This window comes from Symphodus melops, assembly GCF_947650265.1.
Source record: "Symphodus melops genome assembly, chromosome: 11".
In the NCBI taxonomy this organism is placed as follows: Eukaryota; Metazoa; Chordata; class Actinopteri; order Labriformes; family Labridae; genus Symphodus; species Symphodus melops.
Genome location: NC_136701.1, coordinates 1458199 through 1465440, shown reverse-complemented (window position 1 = coordinate 1465440; position 7242 = coordinate 1458199).

The following is a 7242-nucleotide window of genomic DNA, read 5'->3' as shown; positions in this document are numbered from 1 at the left end:
AGTCCATTGTTTGGATACCTGTGTGATGCTTGCCTGGCGTCTGGGGCTCACAGATTTCAATCTCTTCCGGGCTGCGTGGAGATATTTCTCGACTTTATTGTTAAAAAAAAAAAAAAACGGAAACGGGTTCATGGCGAGGCGTCTGCAGCATTATGTGTCTCTCGTCTCATTGTGCGTGCCGCTCAACGCTCACAATGGAACCGGTTCTATTTCTGGTTGGGGGGTGGGGGGGGGGGGCACTTTGATGAGCGCCGTCTTTGGTGCATTTCAAAGCAAAGTGAATTAGATTCTGCACCGACTCTGTCACAACAACTTGGCGGCGTATTCTCTCATCGACGGCGAATCCCGGCTCTTCTCCGACGCCGGCTTCTGTTGATGAAATGTGTCACTGATACACGGTCCGGATTGTGTTTCTGCTTTACTCCATCGTTTGCTTTATATTTCCAGTCTAGACTGGAAAGGAGGCGAGCGGTGTGTGTGTGTGTGTGTGTGTGTGTGTGTGTGTGTGTGTGTGTGTGAGGGGTGATGGGCGGGATGCAGCGACAGCTCCAGACTCTGCAGTGACACGGCTGTAATGGAGCTGATTGATCACCTATACGGCCGCCTGCTGGCCCCGCAAACTACCAGCCTCCCCCCCCTCCCCCTCCCCCTCCCGTCTCTGCGTCACCGCCGCCATCCCCGAGCCAATCTGTGACGACTCACCATCCCCCATAGACTTCAACCTGGCCACGGTTTTGACATTGGCTGCAGGAATTACCTCCACACATCTGCTTTTCTCTCGCAGCTCCAAAACCCGTTTTGTGTTTGTGTCTGAGGCCGCTCGACGAGTCGCTCGCTACCGCGAAGACACGTTTTCCAATTCACCGTCTCCTGTTTAAAAAAATTTCCATTTAAAATAAAGGGCATGATCAATCAATGATAACATTTGCGGATCTCTCTCCCCGCCCACCCCCCCCCCTTCGTGTCACACGGGGTCATAACCCTAATTTATCCAGGGCGTTGAAGGTCATTAAATCCTGAGATTAGAACAAGCTGTCAAGGGCGGATCTCGGCCAGACATGAGCCGGAGGATGAAACGTTAGCACGTTTGAAATGTCCGGGGAAAGTGTTTGTTTGTTTGTTTGTTTGTTTGTTTGTTTGTGTTCATGAGTGAAGCAGGCGTTCAACACCAAACACTCAAATTATTTTCCTTCTGGGAAGAATCCGTCTGAGAGTCACACAGCTAACGTGACAGATTTTAAACGCTATTGGTTTTGTGATGACGGAGACGCTTCAAGGTTACACGTTAAGTAGAGCGTTTTAATCTGAGCTTCCGTTATATTATTTATAGTGTTTAGCTTGCTTCATTCACTCTTTGCAGCTTGTGCTGTAAGCATGTAGAGATGCTCTGTACCAGGGGTCTCCAACAAGGGGCTAACGCTAGCTTACGCGAGCTAACGCTAGCTTGTCAAACAAATCCAAAATGTAAGAAAGCAGATAAAAAGAATCAACCCCGTGTGTAAACGAAAGCTCGACAGCACGCAGTGTCAGCAGTCTCCTTAAAGGTTAGCATGCGATCATATTAATATACACTGCAAAAGCTAACGGAGGGCGAGCAGAGGTAGAGCGCGGCTCTAAACGAAGGCCTGTGGCGTGTTTCTCCTGTGCTCAGGAGAGCGCCGTGCCACACGCTCACACGTGTAAAATACGAGGAGAGAGAGAGAGAGAGAGAGAGACGAGCTTCCGTGCATGAAGCTGAATATTAGCCGCCGTGTTTTTCCCTCCCTCGCTCGAGCTGTCGTGTGCCTCCCGCTGCCGCTCGCTGCCTCTCAAGCCTCAGTCACAATATTGTGACAGCGCCTGTTTGTGTTCATGCTTTCACTGACCACAGCGCCGCCGTCTGTGTGACAGTCTCCAGTGTGTGTGTGTGTGTGTGTGTGTGTGTGTGTGTGTGTGTGGTGTCGTGCTTCACCAGTCAAGCTGCTTTAAGTATGTCTGTTTGTAACGCGTGTGTTTGTGTTTGACGTCGCCTTTGCTGATGCCGCCTGGTTGTTGCGCGTGCACGTCCCCCGTTAGCGTGCTGGACGTCTCACATGACTGTCTGCGCTCACTTGGAGCTATTTATACACAAATAGGCGATATCTGCTGATTGGTGTTTGCACGTGAGGGCGTGCGAGCTTCATTCACGCCAAGGAGGTAACATCGCTCAGTGCGTCCTCCTGCATGGCCAAGCAGTTCACTGCAGTGTGTGTGTGTGTGTGTGTGTGTGTGTGTGCGCACCGCTGGAAAAGAGAAGAAATTGATCAGCACAGGGAGGAACGTGTTCACCAGCAAAGACTGGATGGAGGGTGTGAGGAGAGAGAGAGAGAGAGAGAGAGAGAGAGAGCGAGCGAGGGCTGTCGCTGCAGACTCCTGCTGCAGTATCTCACTTTGGGCAAGCAGCTGCAGACAGGGAGAAACAGACACGCAGACAGGTACAGACCTGGAGTGATGGGAGGGACGGGTGGGGGGGGGGGGACGGAGGTAAAGGGCAGTTGATGCTGGAAGTGGACGGCGGGGGGGGGGTGGGGGGTTGGCGGGGTCAAAAGAGAGAAACGGAGGGCGGCGCGGGAGGATGAGTGAGAGGAAGCGGGCTGCAGCGGCTGCTGAAGGAAGTTGATGTTTTTTTGTTTTCTTCTCGTAGTCGTTTGGATCTGCGAGACGGCAGGAAGGAAGGAAGGAGAGGTGTAGAAATAAAAGTAGAAGGTGTAGATGACAGTGTCACGACATGGCTGATGTCCCAGTGTCTGGAGCGAGAGGAGGAGGAGGAGGAGGAGGATGGTAGTGGAGGTGGGGGGGGGGGGGATGCTGAGATGGAGCTGACAATGCAAGCGTTGGGATGGAGCGATGCTGAGGGAGGAGGAGGAGGAGGGGGGGGGAGCATCCCACCTCACTGACCTGCGTCTGGCTGCAACTTTCCCCCCCTCCAACCTTCATCTCCTCCTTTCCTTTCTTTCTCTCCTGCACCTCCTTCTTTCCTCCCCATCTTCCTCTGCCGCTGCGCCTTTTTCCCCCCCTCTCTCTCCCTCTTCTTCTTCACTCTTCTTCACTCTTCTTCCTCAGCTCAGAGGCGGATAACAAAAGGCGACTTTTGTGGCAGACGGAGGAGCGAGCGAGGGAGCGAGCGAGCGAGCGTGCGTGCGGGGCAACGCGTCGGGTGGTGTGGAGCATTCATTTCCGGAAGCCTCCACTTTGCTCGGCGTTCCCCAGAGAAAAGGAGACAGTCAGAGACATCTATCTGATGCTTTTTTTTTTTCTCTCTCTCTCTTTAGTCTGAGGGGGAGGAGCTGCGAGGTGGGTGGCAGGATGGGGGGGGGGGGACTGGGGGGGGGTGGGGGCAGTTGGTGGTGTGTTCAGGTACATGACAGGCAAAAATGACACAGGATTTTTTTTTTTCAGTATTATTTTGCTGATCATCTCTGCAGGGTTTTTTTTTTTTTTTTTGGCAAATCTCAGAACTCTGATTTCATTCGTGCCTGAAGCTTTTTTTTTTTTTTTTTTCTGTTCAGCGCTGTTTCATGTCTGACTGAAGCTTGTTGCCTCTGACACTGACAACTTATTGCGTGCCAAGCGTAGCGCCATGTCGGCTGAGTTGGCTCGGGAGGTGTTGCAGTCTTGCCGTCGAGCGTGTTGCAGTTAGTTAGTTACTCGTATCTTTGCAGCCGCTGCCTTTTTTTTTTTTTTTTTGCTTGATATTTGAGCGATCAGTTTGTGCACCCACCATGTGCTTCAGAGGCTCGGTGGCTCTTTGGGTTCATTAGTCAGTGCGAGTGGACCGTCCCCCCCCCCCCCCCCCCCCCTCCTCAGACAGGTCCAGACCCATCCGTCCTGGAGAGGAGAGAAGCAGACTGATGATCAAGCTGACGCTCTTTAGGACAAAGGCGAGCCGGGCTGCTTGGCTGGGGGGCTTTTCCTCTTGCAGCACAAAGGCTAGTTAGCACAGAGCAGCCAGTGCAGGCTCGTCTGTCTGTCTGAGCCGCCGCCGCCGCCGCCGCTGCTGCTGCTGCTGTCTGTGTGCTGCCATGAAGATCCTGCACATTCACCTCTTTGTCCTCTGTGTCATCTCTGCTGTCGTTGTCGGCTTCTTTAAAATGTTGATTTTTTTTTTTTTCTTCGTTTGTTTTCTGAAAATCTTTCTGCTTGTTGCATGATTTGATTTGCCAAACAAGACAAGTTCTCTGCAGTGGACGGGAGGAGGAACGCTTCTCTCCGTCCGGGGCGCAGGGCGGCTTCTTCTTTTTTTTTTTTTATTATAATTATTATTTCTTGATTGCAGACAGATATTTTATAGTGTCAGGTGCTTCAGGGCAAAAAAAACAAACTTTCTGCTTTCATCTGCAGTGGTTTAAGATAAGACGTGTGTGTGTGTGTGTGTGTGTGTGTGTGTGAGGCAGACTGAGAGGAAGGGAAAGGTGTCAGTCGGTGCCCTGCAGCCGACTCTGTCGTACTTCACCTGCTCCCTGAGACCCTAACTTGTGAGCTCTCTTGATAAAAAATCACGGGTTAGGCTCTTGGGACGCGGGCGGAGGGCACAATCGTCTTTCTCCTGAACGGGTCCACGGGTGGAGTGCGAATGAAGCGCCAACGATTTTGCTGTTAAATATTGTATAAAAGGAGGCGAGGAGGAGGACGAGCAGCTGGAGAGATAAAACACATCGATGACAGAGAGAGAGAGAGAGTTCCTCCAGCTCTCGTGGATCCGTGTTTGCAGAGATCTTCGTGTTTGAGCTGAATATTTTTTTTGGTTTTACTGAAACAGGAAAAAAAAAAAAAAAAAAGTCATGAAGAGCGCCTTTTTTTTCCGTGATGCGCTGTAGAAACGGAAACCCTCGCCTGTGCTGTCAGCCGACGTTGTAATCTCTCATTGTGTCAACATCTCTGTTTGAATCCCAGTCGAGTAACACATGATCTGATTAGAGCAGACCACCACACCCCAGACGGCCGTTTATTAACCTCTGTCAACACATCCTGCAAACACGCACGTGAGCCACCAACGCCACCGTCACTGCACAATTATTTTAATTTTATTTTAAAACGAAACATTTTCCATCTTCGCTTTTTCATCCACTTTTTACGGATGTATCCTCATCCTGGTACTTCTCTGACTTGTTTCCTTTTTTTTTCTTTTTCCAAATCTCAGCAGCAGAAAGAAAAAAAAAAAATCTGTTTAAAAAAAAAAAAAAAAAAAAGTTAAATTCCCTTTTTGGAGAGAAATTAAAATAATCAACGACAACACAAAACTCAAGTAAATAAAAAAAAATACAATAAAGGTGCAGAAAGTGTCCCATCTCAATCACAGAGAAAATATTTGCTCCTTCAATAAGAAGCTGCAGAAACAAAACGAGCAGAATATATTTTTTTAAAAACCCAACGTGCACGTTTGGAAAATGTTTGATCCGGTCGGCACCGATGTTGTCAAACAAGTTGGACCGTGTGAGAGGATGTTTAAAGTGCAGGAACGAGACGAGCGTGAGAGCAGAAACATGAAATCAGAGTCTGCTGGACACGACTGCACGACGTGCACGTTGCCATAAATTGGGCCCTTTTGAAAACCCAGTAATCTGCCTGATGCTCTTCACAGGTGTGATTTCATTCATCATTACTGCTTGACCTGGATTCTAAACTTTTCAATTTTCCCCCCAAGGCGGCGTGCTTTTTCTCAAAACCTCATTTCTGCTAAATTACCCGTCGTAGTAATTCAGTTCAAAACAATTGATTTTCCCTCTAATGCCCTCCATCGCTCGCCGTCTGCAGTCCCCCCTCTCTCCTTAATTATGATTCTTTTTTTTCACCCCCGTTTGGTTTCATAGCGAACAATGCAGATGCCAACTAATCAGTGTGTGCCGATGCCACGGAGCCCCCCCCCCCCTCGCCGCCCCCCCCCAGCAACAGCTGAAGGAGCGGCGTGCCCCGTGAATACCAAACAGCCAGCACAGTGCGACAAGTGCTGAGCAGTCAGACGCAGCGCAGCCAGAGCCGAGCCGGTGCCCACAAACAGCCAGACAGTTTTATTAGAGCTCAGTCTGACACGCAGTAAAGTCTGGCAGCGCCCGAACCCACTGATGAAATCCTCACCCCCCCCCCCCCCCCCCCCCCCCCCCCCCTCCCCCTCCACCCCCCCTCCTCCTCCTCCCTGAAACAGTAACAAAGCGGCGTGCTCGGAGCAATCCGCCAAGGATCCAATAAATATCACCCTGTAAAAAAAAAAAAAAAAGCCCCTCTGCTCCCGGCGAGTTTGTGAGTTCGCTCGGTGGGGAATTACAAACTTTGTTGAAAGTCAAAAGCAGCCGCTGCCGAACGGGCGTCTTCTGTCTCAGCTGCTCCGAGCACGCCGACTGATGCAACAGGGGAACAACCTCCGACGAGCCCGAATCCACGCCGGCAATCTCTGACCTTGTTTAGTCTGATCGTTGATGCCCATTGGCTGCTACGGAGTCCAATGATTTGATTTGACTCTTTTAGAAACGCTGTTAATGGATGAAGTAACGTGTGAAATCTTTAAGTGCACTTCAAGGTCAAACAAACCGCCGTTTTGTCCTCCTGCATTATTTATTCAAATAAAGATGTATTTATACGTGGACGGTGACCACAGAGGGACGGTCTGCGTGCACAGCGCCTCGGACGCGCCCGACCTGGCGTCGTCGTGTGTATTTTTGGCGGTCGGTGTGGCGTGGCGTGGCTGCACCCGGCTCGTCTTCGTGCTCCTGCAGGAAAGATTGATTCAGACCTTGAATAGGTGTAGATAAACCAAAGGCTCCAGCTGATGGGCCCCAGTGTGTGTGTGTGTGTGTGTGTGTGTGTGTGAGAGAGAGATTACACTCCATTGTTCAGAGGTGGTCATGTAACACGCCGCACCGCCACATCGCTCCCCGATAAAAGTCATAAGGACAGATTAACATTCATGGGCGGCGTGCGGATCGGAGCCGAGTCCACGCAGACATCAGATGGATTTAGTGTTGTTGTTTTTTTGTTGCATTGATTGTCGGGTTGTGTCGTCGGCTGGAGCAGCTTAGGGATCTCTTATCGCAGCGGGGGGGGCAGGTGGTGATGGGGGGGGGGGGGGGGGGGGCCTCAGGTACGGCTGATAGCAGAGCAGCGTGGAACAGAGGGGGGGACGTCTGAGTTTCCAGACACTGCGGCAGGAGGCCAGACAGTCACCTGAACACACACACACACACACACACACACACACACACGCATGTTTCTGCAGCCTCTGTAAATCTG